The sequence below is a fragment of the Rattus norvegicus genome, chromosome 1, assembly GCF_036323735.1.
Source record: "Rattus norvegicus strain BN/NHsdMcwi chromosome 1, GRCr8, whole genome shotgun sequence".
NCBI lineage: Eukaryota > Metazoa > Chordata > Mammalia > Rodentia > Muridae > Rattus > Rattus norvegicus.
Window position 1 is genome coordinate 175,013,758 of NC_086019.1, and position 13,040 is coordinate 175,026,797.

Sequence of the window (13,040 nt, forward strand, 5' to 3'; positions counted from 1 at the left end):
GGTTACATGATATTGAGTGGGAGTTGTTTTCTTGGAAGTACAAACATAAAATGGAAATGAAGAGTTGCTTTATATTTCCAGGTTTCCAAGTGGGACACTTGATTCACTCTGCAGGACACGACACCCAAATGGCCACTATGCTAAAGGGGATGAGAGGTCTTGGGGCTGTGGCTTTCCTACTTTCCTTGCCCCCAGCCAAGTGCACAGGATATAAGTGACAGAACCCCAGTAAATGGACACAAGCCTATCAACCATAAAGAGATTCCCACAAGACTGTTCAGAAAGCCCATGTGTGGCCTGCTTTGGAGTGGCAGGTTAGGGGAGGAGGCAGTGGGGAAACTGGTGGTAGAGAACAGAAGTGGCCACTACTCTCTGTGTTTGGAGAACAGGAAGTCCATGAGTTCTGAGGACCATGGAAAAGCAGCTTCTCCTGGGTTGCTCTCCCAGAATGTCGTTAAAGTGTCACAGCAAGCAGGAGATCAGCAAAGCTCGAAGGCCAACTTCTCTGAGGTCACTGCGACAGAAAGGCAGAATGATAGTTGTCTGAGGGCATGACACGATCTGCCGTTGCTTGTTTCGATGTCAGAGTTGTAGCAGCTTTCCATGTGAGTGCTGGCTTTGGAGCTGCCTTCTGCTTGTCATCTCCTTGTACCTGTCCTCTTTGGTGTTTCTTTCTTGGCGTTCCCTTTACAAATGTGTTTTGTGCGGCTGGGGAAGTGGCTTAGCAGGTAAGACTGTGTATTACTATTGCAGAAGAACGGAGATCCTCGTCATATATTAAATTCTATGTGGTAGGGTCTAGGATTACTGATCTACTAGCTGGCTCCCACTCCGTGTGTGTGTGTGTGTGTGTGTGTGTGTGTGTGTGTGTGTTTGTGTATGCACATGCACGTGTGCATGCATGTGTGTATGTGTATGTGTTTCTGTGTGTGGGTGCATGTGTGTGCATTTGTATGTGTTTGTGCATGTATTTGTGTGTGTATGTGTGTGTGTGTGTGTGTGTGTGTGTGTGTGTGTGCAGGTGTCTGTGGAAGCCAGAGGTTGACACTGAGCATGTTACTCAATGGCTCACCACCGTATTTTTTGAGATGGTCTCTCACTTCTCTTACTTAACTTGGAGCTTCCTCTTTCCACTAGACTATCTAAGGATCAGCCCCAAGAGTCTGACCATCTCTTCCTTCTAGTGCTGGGCTTACAGGCATACATCACCATGAATATAGGTGCTGGAGATCTGAACTCAGGTCCTCATATATAGCAAGGACTTATCAACTGAGCCATCCCCCCACTGTCTCCGATGACTTTTAATATTATAATTTTGTAGATTTTATAGTTAATCTGCTATGTTCCTCACTTTGACTGGGTTTTGAAATATTTTTAAGACCAAAAAGTGTCTATTTTCAAAGGTTAGGTAGACTCACTGGAGTTCTTATGTTAAACCGCCTGATCTTATTTTAGTGGAAGACCTTCAAAAAATTTTCAGTTTATTAGCCGCCCCCCCCCAGCCATTCAGGATTTTTAAGTTTTCTTGGATCAATTTCTGCAATTTGTGTGTTGCTAGAAAATTGCGCATTTTCTCTAGGTTTTCAAAAGCAGTGCCATCTAGTTGTATGGACTGCTTCTTAGAATGTCTTTGGCCAGTTTTGCTGACTAGCACCCACATATTATCCCCTCTAGCTGTACTCAGATGTCAGATGTCTGAGGGGCAATTGTTCAAACTTGGGTGAACTGAGTTTATAGAAGGAATTGGGGGAAGGCCCTTCCGACTCTCATAGGGAGGGTCAGTTACATCGGGAGGTTTCAGAGGGAGGTTTTATAATCAGATCAACATGAAGAGCTGAGGAAATCAATAAGATCCCAGGCTTCCTGTGGCATGCTGTGCTAGTCCAGGGCTCACAGGGATCTAGTTCTTCCTCAAAAAACCCCTGTTGTGCCCTGGGGAAGCTGGTGATCTTGGCTGTTCAGAAGAATGCAGCCATGGGGTAACACTTCATGAAGACATGATAGCATCTGAGGTAGTCGCACATGCCACCGAGGTATTTTGATGAGCTAAAAAAACAAAGACTTCTCTTCTTCAGTTATTAACTCCTGAGAGACTCTGTGGTTCACCCCATTTTTCCTACAGCCAGCTTGTAAGGCCTTCTTAGGAAGAAGGTTTGCAAGAGACAGCTTGTTCATTTTGGTTGTTAGCCCTCAGAATGAATTGGCCCTAACTGGCCTCTCAGCAGACTTTGTACAAGATACCCAGGTATCTGGGTTCTCTTTACAGATTAAAAGTACTCATTTCCCTTTCTTGCAGCAAAGCAATATTGGCATTAGACCCGAGGAACCCCTCTGTCTCCAGTGGTCCCAGGACCTTTTCGCTTTACAGATCTCCCTATCTTCCCTTTGCACTGGCCCTCCACCCAGAAGACAGCCTGGAGTAATACAAAAAAAAAAAAAAAAACAGAAGTCCACTCTGACTAGTGAGCCAATGGCTGTGCCTGAAACCCCCTTGTCCTGTCTCAGGGTTTCCTACTGAATCATGAGCTCAATTCCTCTGCTTGAAGAGTCACCCCCTGCCATGCCTCAAGAAAGTTCTTTAGCCTAATCTATAAATAGTCTTGTGTGCCGGTTTTAGCAATCGGAGAGGTAGATGGAACCAGCATAAAACAGTTGCAGTGTTTATTGAGTACTGACTGGATCCCAGGTGCTGTGCTTAGTACTTTGCATAATTTAATAAATTCAGTCTCAGAGTCATCTTACCATTCACCTTCTCTTGATCACAGTGGAGACTGTCACCTTTCACTCACAAGTGTGACCCATGTCTTCCCTCCAACACATGCTCACATACATACACATATCTGCACACACAAGATCATCTGCTATTGCCTTGTTGTACTTAAGGGAGTGGGAGCCTCAGTGTCTCTAGGATGGGAGCAGCTGCCCAGGGAAGGATTAGCCTGTATCTATTCTGGGTATCCAGTCTCAAGGGTCAGGGGTCTTTCAGGCCATTAGGGGCTCAGATGCAGGCCTAGAAACAGTCCCAGATCCAGGACTAGCAGGCAATTCCCAAAGGTGCACCCTCCTGTGGTCTGTTGTACGCTTTTAGGCACAATAGTGGGTGATGGGACCCAGAGGTTGATGGTATTGCACAGCTTGTAGCCTGGTGGCCAGACAGATCATCAGACAGCTGAGCACAGTGCTTATTGAAGCCTTAAACTGGCCATGTGAGCTTAGGGACCCACGGCATGCCGGCATGGGAGAGTTCTTTTAAATTTATCCCAAAAGACCAGTGGGCTTTATCTGGGGATTCTGACAGGATGGTGATCCACTAGGAAGGATGAAAGACAACAATGACAAGAATACTGTCACATCTACATACCTCAGCAGTGAAAAGAATCTGTCTTATATCTGTCCCAAATCTTCTGGAGACTCTGCCATAATCTCCAAGATGCCAGTATACTTATACATAATCTACAAGATGCCAGCAAATCTTATAGTGGGCAATGTCTGCTTCTTGTTCTCCATAACCTATTGAATAAGCTGGTCAGGTAGGACTGACCTCTGATATTGTAATGCAAATGTGAAGCACCTTCCAATAGGCTCACGTACTTGGGTTGTGTAACCTTTGGGAAGTGGCGGCTGGCTGAGAGAAGTGGGTCACTGGAGTGAGTCTTACAGTTTTACCGCCAAGTTGAACTTCAAGTTTGCTTGCTGCTTCCTATTTTCTTCAGACACGAGGAATGAGGAGTCCTACACTCACAATCCTGCTGCCATGGATCCTGATGAAGCCATGTGCTATTTGCCATAATGGACTGTGTCTTCCCAGACTGTGAGCCAAGATAAATTTTCACTAACTGGCTATTTCCACCCCACAGCTCTGAGTCAGATTTAACTGTTCTTTCCCTTTCAATGTCACAGGACATTCTTCCTCATCTGCCATTCAGGAAACTCTGTATTTATGTAAGGGAGCCAGGTTATAATCACCACTGCATCACTGAGGTGGTATCTGACCTATCCCAGGACAGATGGACTGCTGGGGATGGGGTGGGCATGCACCATATGGCATATGTGTGTGCATGTACACACACACACACACACACACACAAGCATACACACACACACACACACACACACACACACACACACACACACACACACACACACACGGCAGGGGAAATCATCCCTCAGTATCCATTGGGGATTGGGACCAAGCTCCCTTCTCAGGCACCAAATGCCAAGGTCTTTATACAGAATGACATTATATACTACAACCCAGGCACACTCTGCTATGTCCTTCTGATTATCTTGGGGTGAGCCACAGTTCCCAGAACAATACAAATGCTGAGTGATTGATACATAGCAGCTTTCAGGAAACAACAGGAAGAAAAGTTTGTGGCATATTCAGTACAATCAAATTTGCCCAAATGTGGTAGGTATACTGTGTGTGTATCTGGTGGCCACAGAGGTCAGACCCCTTGGAACTGCAGTGATAAATGGTTGTGAACCACTGTGTTAGTGCTGGGAACTGAACCCCGGTCTTCTGCAAGAGCAACAAGTACTCTTAGATACAGAGCCATCTCTCTGGTTCTAATGTTCAGTGCAGTTTTTACTGTTGAGTACAGTTGAGGACAGTTTATAAAGTCCATGCTGACAGACCTAGTGACACGGAGAGAATTTCATACCTGTGCTCTACATGAAAACAGCCATGGCACTCGTTTTAGAGATGGCGACATAAATACGAATCCATTTCACTTTTACTCACCGGTCCTCACTGGTCTTCCGTCTTCTTTTTCTGTCATATTGAGCTTCTTTGACTTCTGGTCACCTTGAACTTGCCCATCCAGCAGGAAGTGCCCTTTAAGACAGTGAGCCTCCCAGGCATACCTTCTACCTTTCCTCTGGGCCTGCACTTGGGTGTTTACACAAGCGAGCCAGTCACTGCGAGCCTGAAGAGAAGGTCGCTTGGCCGGGCTCTTGGTGGACTGGGTTTACTCAGTGCGTCTACTTTGGTTGCTGAAGTGAATCTGTTTCTGTCCCTCTTCGTGCCCTTGTGGTTCATGGGTGGTGACTTCTCCTGACCTATAAACAGTGCAGCTACTTCTCAGGCCTCACTGGCAGTAAGTTCTCACGTGTGGGTGCTTGGAGCCTGTCATCCTGTTGACATGGATGGAGAATGCTGGGCACCATGTCTTCTGCCCACCCTTCTCCCAGGCACACCTTCCTCTTGTCCCCACCTGGCTGTTGTGGTGTTAACACGGAAGGACAAATGTGATCCCATATTTCAAAGTCACCAGGCAGATCTGATTAATTTTAGAAATGAACAACAAGAAGATCCATCACACACGCTCAGGTATGAGCAGCAATAAACAAAACCAGAGCATGGAACGCTATTTATTTATTAAAACAGTAAATTGAAGGGAAATGGCCTATTTATTTTGCACAATGTCTTCACAGAAATAATTGGCTCATTAATCACATTCCCACCATGGTCACGTTTGGAAGGTCAGGATTACTGGGGAATCAGAACAGGCGTGGCGTTGAAAACCAGGGCCACGTCCTGCATGCCCATCTTCAGGCACATAGCAAGGTGGCTGGAAGGTCATGCGACATCTTGGTGAGGACACGGCTTGGCAAGCAGGAAGCTGAGCCAGCCCAAATTCTGGCTACAAATGCTGTTTGCCGTGTCATCTTAGGCAAGCAAGTTAATCTATGCCTCAGTTCCTTTTCTGTGTGTGCATATGTGTGGAGGCAGGAGATCAATTGACTTTGGATGTTGTTCTTAGGGCTGTCTATCTGTCCTGGAACTCAACCATTTGGCTAGGCTAGCCAGCCAGTGAGCCCCAGGGAACCACTTGCCTCCATCTCTCCAGCACTGGGATTACAATCGTTCACCACCATACTTGGTTTGATTTTACTTTCACCGTGACTGAGCTGTCTCCCCAGACCTTGTCTCAGTTTCATTTTCTGTAAAAAGAAATGTCATTAGGCTATCATGAATTTGAGCAAGTTGTCAAAAGCACTCATGATGTCTTTGATGGAGCCACATCTTAAAGCTCAGTCTGGACCACCTTGGTTAATTGATGGGAGCTTAAAGCATGAAATGATGGTGAGGCTCGCAGGAGCCACGAGGAGGGCAGAATAGAATAGTGGACGCTAAGGGAAGCAGGCTGTGCCATTCACATCCAACCCCTGCTGGTTAGATGTCCTTATAGAGTATCTGGCTTTTCTGTGGCTTACTCTTCTCACCCTTGAAATAAGGGTGATAAAGATGGTGATAAGGTTATGATGAATTTTACATGAGAAAATGAGCAGGGAAAACTTCCCTGCATATCTAGCCATCAGAGTTCTTGACAAATGTTATTATGACCATCTCTTAGGACCTTCATGGCCTGCAATTTTCTCCCCACACCAGCCATTGCTCAGAGAGCTCAGCAGGGGAACATACATGGCCACTTCAGTCCCTTCTCTAACAGGGGAGGGAAAGGCCAAGTCTCCAGTGTAGCAAGAAGACTCTCATGGTCAGTTTCCGTTATTAACTCGACACCTGGGAAGAGGGGCTCGCTATTGAGGAAGTGCCTCCATTGGACTGGTCTGTGGCTATGTCTGTGGGAGCATTTTCTTAATTACTAATTGATTGAGGAGGGCCCTGGAAGTGCCATCGCTTGGTAGGTGGTCCTTAATTGTTGCATAGAGAAGTAAGTAGGGTTTCTCCCTGGCTTCTGCTTAGCTCCTGTCCGACTTCCCTTGGTGATGGAGTATAACCTGGCAGTTGTTATGTTAAACCCTTTCCCCTCCAAGTTGCTTTTATCATGGTGTTTATCACAGCAACAGAAAGTAGAGTAAGACAAACTTGTGGTGGGGAGTTATGGCTGAGACCAGGGATATATGTTATGAAGCAGGGAGTGGCATTAATCAGAAGGTAGACCCCCACCACTGAAAGGTTCCAGGACACCCTCCCAGTGGGCTGAGGCCCATGGGTGTCTCTGGCCTGCTAAGAGGATTTTTGGAGTTAGCACAGAGGGGTTGGGTGGGCAGAGTGGTTAGGAAATCCAGATAGAATATATACGTTGCACATCTCCTGTGGGTCAGATCTAATCCTCTCATCCATGGAAGCTACAACTTCAGAATCTTTTCCAATGTGTCACTCTAGCCAGCCAGGGCTAGCCAAGAGCTCTTATGGATGAAATCTCTCTCTCTCTCTCTCTCTCTCTCTCTCTCTCTCTCTCTCTTAGAGGCTAGGCTCATTCAACACAAGTGGTTCTAGGGTATCAAGTCTAACTCCATCCAGTCCTTGCTTCCCTGCTGGGGCTAAGGTGTTCACTACTATCCTCCCAAAGATCAGAAGGAGCTAAGAATCCGGGAGACACTTAGGTCTTAAAGATCCCAGAGAAATAGGCAGCAGAGGCTATCCTCAGGGGTCTCGAGTGTCATGGGGAAAATTTGCTTTTTCTCTAGTTCATATCAATAAAAATTAAATGCATAAGTGAATGGTGCCAAATTAGTTTCTACTCAAGATGCCCTCAGGACTAAGATGGGAGGCAACCATTAGGGGTCTGGGGCATGCAGGTAGGACAAGACCAAGGGTGCGTGTGCTAGTCACCCCCACCCCCATTGTCCTCCCCTTCCTGACCTCTATGAATTGCATTCAGAGCTCTTCTGCCTGGACTTCATGCTGGCTTTGGCCCAGGGAAACTTTGGTAAGAACATGAGTGCCACCAATGGAGAGAGGAAAGGCTTTTTTTTCTTCCTGCCTACTAGGGGCTCCCTCCATGCTGGCTTGTGCTTTCTTGGATTTTGATCACCCCACAACCATTGACTGCATACTTGGGAGCAGTTCACACCCATAGGTACAGAAAGGTCTCTGTTCCTTTAGCTCTGTGAGTAGGAAGAGTTTCCACTTGGGGCTGTGAACTTATCCTACCCACTATTAAATTCTCTTGAGTTTAACTTCTCAGTTCAACATTCTCACCCAATGGTGCTGGCTGCTTCCAGCTGAAACCTTACTCAAACACTGAGTGTAGCAGATCTTAGCTTTGTTCAGGTTATTTCAAGGCATTTCCGTGCTCACACAGAATGAGACTCACAAAGCAGCAGAGCAGAGAGTATTGGGGGAAATAGCTTTTAGGCTGTCTCCTAGTTTGGGGTCTTGTGTTGTACCTGTGGTCCACAGGTTGAAAATGACCAGCTCTGTCTTGAAAAAGAGCAAGGGTTTAATCAGCCTTTCACAAGATTAGGTCTATATCCCTTCGGTGGGATTGGGACCTGTACTTCAAGGAGAGCACAGGGGAGGTGGAGCACCTCCTAGGGGAAGCTGTGAGATGGCAGCTGGTGAACAAGGACTAGAAGAGAATGTTGGGGCTGGGGCAAGAGGCAAAGAGTGAGTGTGGATTTAAACATACAGCTCAATTGCCTTTCACCAAGAGCAGCTCCACCTGGGAGAAGACCGTGTCTATAAAATGCCATGCCAAAGGTAGAGTGGCTGTACAAGTTGATGTACCAGTGTGAAGTACAGACGTGGGGCCCCTCGTTGAGAGAGCACTGCAAATATCTGGATGGAGACAGTTTAGTATGACACCAAACCAAGGAGACCTCATGGCACATGCCCATAGAACTGGCCTGTCCAGCAACAGTGAGGTGGAGTCAAGAAACAGACAGTTTCACAGTGTGGCAGCAGGAAAGTTATGTGAAAATGCACCCACAGTGACCTCATGCTTTCCCAGTGTCTTTCTTGATAGCAATGGTGCCAAAGCACTCAAGAGAGGATAGAGTCCCCATGTGGGGTTGGGGAGTGATGCTGAGCTAGGAGGAGAGCGGCGGGTATGTGAGGGTGCTTCAGGGTAGGTTAGACATTCTGCCAGGTTGTCTCCCTCTTCTTCCTCAGGTGTAGAACTGGAGGCAGAGAGGGAACATACCTAGAGATGATACAATTTTTTGAGTAACTTCTCTGTCTCTCTTCCCCTTGACTTTAGAATGTTATAACCACAAATAAGGAGAAAAAACATAGAAGACAGAGGCCAGAAGGTCCTAGTCTTTTGCATTTGGAAAGAGATGATGGAAAGGGATGGTGGTTTTCTGTAGCCCTTGCTTTACAGGGGTCCTGTTGAATGACAACAGCCCTTTCCTTGTAAAAGGCAGATACAGGGATGCGCAAACATCGCTTTCCTCTCTGTGTATGTTTGTGTGGACATGCTAGCATATTATTTGTATGAGCAAGTATGTCCCTATGTCAGATGTGTGCATGTGTGCCTGACATACTGTGTGTGTGCCTGTGTCTGCAAGAGGCCATATAAACTATGTGTACATGTATATATCAGGAGTGCAAAGATTTTACCTCTAATGCACATGTGGCTAGCAGCTGAAGGAGCTGTGTACCAGCCCACAAGATTGGGTAACTAAGGCTCAGTTCGTTTTTGTTTTGTTTTTGTTTTTGTTTTGTTTTTACATCCAACCTCTATCAGTCTTGCTTGTTGTAACAAGCAGGAAGTTACTCAACTCACTTAAGGAAAAGGATAGCAGGGCAGTGTATGAATTAGGTCTGGGGTAACCAGGAATCGCTCCAAGAGCCCTCTGATGTCTGCTGCCTCTGCTCATCAGCGCCTCCCTCTCCTCCACTAGGCTGTGGCTTCTTCTTTCAGCCTGGACACAGGTAGACCCTGACTTGCTTGATCCGCTGGGCCCTGGTGTTATCCCATATCAAGCTCCTAGGTGACAACTGGCTTCCCAGCCTTCTCCAATAATGGGCTGATTCCCCTCATGCATCATGACACAAGTAGTGACCAAGATTGAACCAGCCGCATTTCCTGTACTGAGTCACTGACCTACTGACCCATCCTATTGAGTGGATCCCTGCCCTTTTATCAGGCTGAAGTAGGTGTGAGGCAATAATCTTGATGTAAATACTGAGGTTTTCTTTTTCTCGGACAGTTTTCTTTTTAATTAAAGGGACATGGGTGCAAAAGATAATGATACTTCACGGACCTATGAAAAAACTCCCTGTCACCTAGTTGTCAGGGAGGCTAGGACAATATAGTTATCCCTCAACGAATGTAGAATTCCCCTGAGCGAAGTGGGCATGAGTGTAGGTTACCTCCAGAGGACCCCCCTCTGTTTCATTGTTATGGCTTGAATTGTGTCACCCCAAAATGTATATATTGAGGTTCTAACTCGCAGCATCTCAGAATGTGATATTTACTTGGAAATGGTCTTTATAGTGGCAATGATACAAGCTCATATTATAGTGGTGAGTACTTACCAAATGTGATTGGCATCCTTATAAGGGGTGGTTTGGAAATAGTCCTGTGTGACAATGGGAAGACAGCTAGGCGGCAGTCAACATCAAGGAAAGAGGTGTGCAGGAGGCTGTCGGTCATACCCTCAGAAGGGGCCAGCCTTGCTCACTTCCGTTTTGAAACTGATGGTGAGACAGTGAATTTCTATTATTTGAACCACCCATCTGTGGGTCTTTGTTTTAGAAACCCTAGAAAACTAATAAATGCCCCCAAGAAAGGTTCCTGAAAAAGGACAGGGGACAAGAAATGCTAATATACAAATGGAGAGGTGGATTGGGGCTGCAGATATCCTGTGAACATTGCAAACAGAAGGCCAGGCTTCACTCCTGTGGCTCTGCTTTGCCTCAGGTTCCTAGTCAGGATACTTAAAAAAAAAAGAATAAACACACACACACACACACACACACACACACACACACACACACACACACACACACACACTCGGGTGCCCCAACACACATGTGGAGGTCAGGGAATTACTTTCGGGTGTTGGTTTTATCTTTTTATCATGCGAGTCCCAGGGATCAAATTCAGGTATTCTGTTCTAGCAGCAGGGACCTTGAATTGCTGAGCCACCTCACCAGCCCTGGCCCAGGAACTTCTGACTGAGGAAGGAAGCTTTGAGGCTGGTGTCTGAGCTGGCCATTTAAAATCTCTGTGAGGTTTGAGGCAAGGGATGAGTCTGGTTATATCTATGCTTGGCAGGAGCCTGAGGCAAGAGAACAGTCTGGAACAGAGATGCAGCTAGCTGGGGGAAGTGCAGGCATGGGGCTGTTGGCAGGTGACCTTTGGGACAGGTTATGACATTGCCAGAGCACTGACGGCCTTCTGCCAATTGGTGCTGCTGACTACTGTGTCCGTCTCCAGTGGGCAGTGAAGTGCAGTCTCCTGCAGTCTTTGTAACAGATGGGCCCATGTGCAGGGCTGTGCAAGGCAGGGGGCTGAGTTATGGATCCGAGCTGTGAACGGAGCAGAAGGCTGGCAGTCCAGGAGGTCTTATGGGATATGCTCAGACAGCTCTTTCTAGTATCAGGGAGGGGGGTGGTGTAGAAACAGGAAACAAAGTTGTTTAATGTGCAAAATCATTAGGAAAAATAATGCTCTCACTCCAGGGTGTCCAGAGCTCCTAAACAGCTGTTAATTAGCTTGCTGTAGTAGCCAGCCCAGGCTTCCATGGGGTGAGGCTGGCTGTGGTTGAGGATTCCTCAACCTCTTCCCTCCTTTATGCTCTGACCTCCTGCCTCTGCCCACACCTACCAGCTGCTCCTACTTCTTACAAATTATACATAAGAACCCCAGAGATCCTGGGCCACTTTGTGGTTCCAAAACCCAGGTGATGAGGAATCAAGGTACCATCCCAGGCTCTCTGCTCTCTCTGGGGTATTTAAGGCTCATGGAGAGGTGAGCTGTGTCCCAGGAGGAAGAAAAGCTGTCTTCACTGTCCCCATGTTTTGGGAATGGGAGTTGTTCCTCAGAGTTGTAGGGAATGGGTTGATGCAGAGGTGCATTTGATAGGAGGGTAAGGATGTGTGACTTTCATGGGACTGCTTACAGAATGTGACAGCAGGTGCCTCTGGGTGGGTGGTACAGGTGAGTGTTTGCTGGTGGCCATAGATACAGATGTTGACAGCTTTTTTGGGTATAGACTGGCATAGATGTTGGTATTTGCATAGGTTTTGGTAGGAACTAGTGATAGTAACTGAGTATTGGGTATTGGTAGGTACTGGTGACAGTAACTAGGATATCAATGGGCCAAATTATAACAGCCAGAACTCTCTAGCATTTACTATAGATCCATCCCAGGTCTATGAATTTCACATTTATTTAATTTTCATCATTAAACTATGAAAGACATTCTATTGGTGCCTCGGTATATATGTAGGTCCTCATTGGCTGTCTACATTATTTGTTTAAGCCAGGGTCTCTCACAGGGACACTAGGGCTTGGCAAATTGGCCAGGCTGTTCAGTCCAAGAACTTAGGGATTTGCTTGCTTCTGCCCTCACCTCTTTGTCCCCTCAGCACCACCAGCCAGTGGATAACAAGGGCAGATGTCCTCTTTGATCCACTAGAGCCCAGAGGATTCTTTGGAGGGGTAAGTGTAAACTTCCACTAGAGTCTGTGACACTGGCCTGGGGAAGGTCCTTCTAAGCGAGTCCTGTGCTGGATTGGGTTCTGGGGGGTGGTGTGCAAACAGTGGCCAAATCAACAGGCCTCTTACTCCCACCCCTTCCAGGACAGTGGGTTTTCTAGTCAAGTTGTCTATAAATTACTGGTCCTAAATAGGTTACTGCTTAGATTGGGGGCCACTGGGAAAGAGGGCCAGATAAGAGGAGGAGGAAGAGGAGGTATGAGTGTGGAGGGACCCCAGTCTGGAAGGGACAGAGCCTTAGGACTGGAGAACTGGAGGTGGTGTGGAGGAAGAGGTCCCTTGAACTAAAAGCAGGAGTCCCCAAGCAGAGGAAAGGGGTCTTTGGACAGAGACAGGAAGAGCCAAAAGGATGCTTGTGGGGGGAATGGATGGGACTTTACAGAGTCCAAGGAAGACGCTCCATTCTAGGGGCTTCTGGCCTCCCAGGCTGAGCCCATGAGGGCTGACATGGAGTTGTGATTAGGGGAGCCATGCTTTATGGATAGCACTGTGCTCAGACAGCCGTTAAGATCCTGACCTTGGGGCTGGAGAGATGGCTCAGCCGTTAAAGGCTAGGCTCACAAACAAATATATAAGATCCTGACCTTGGCACCACAGAACTTGACCTTATTAGGTAAT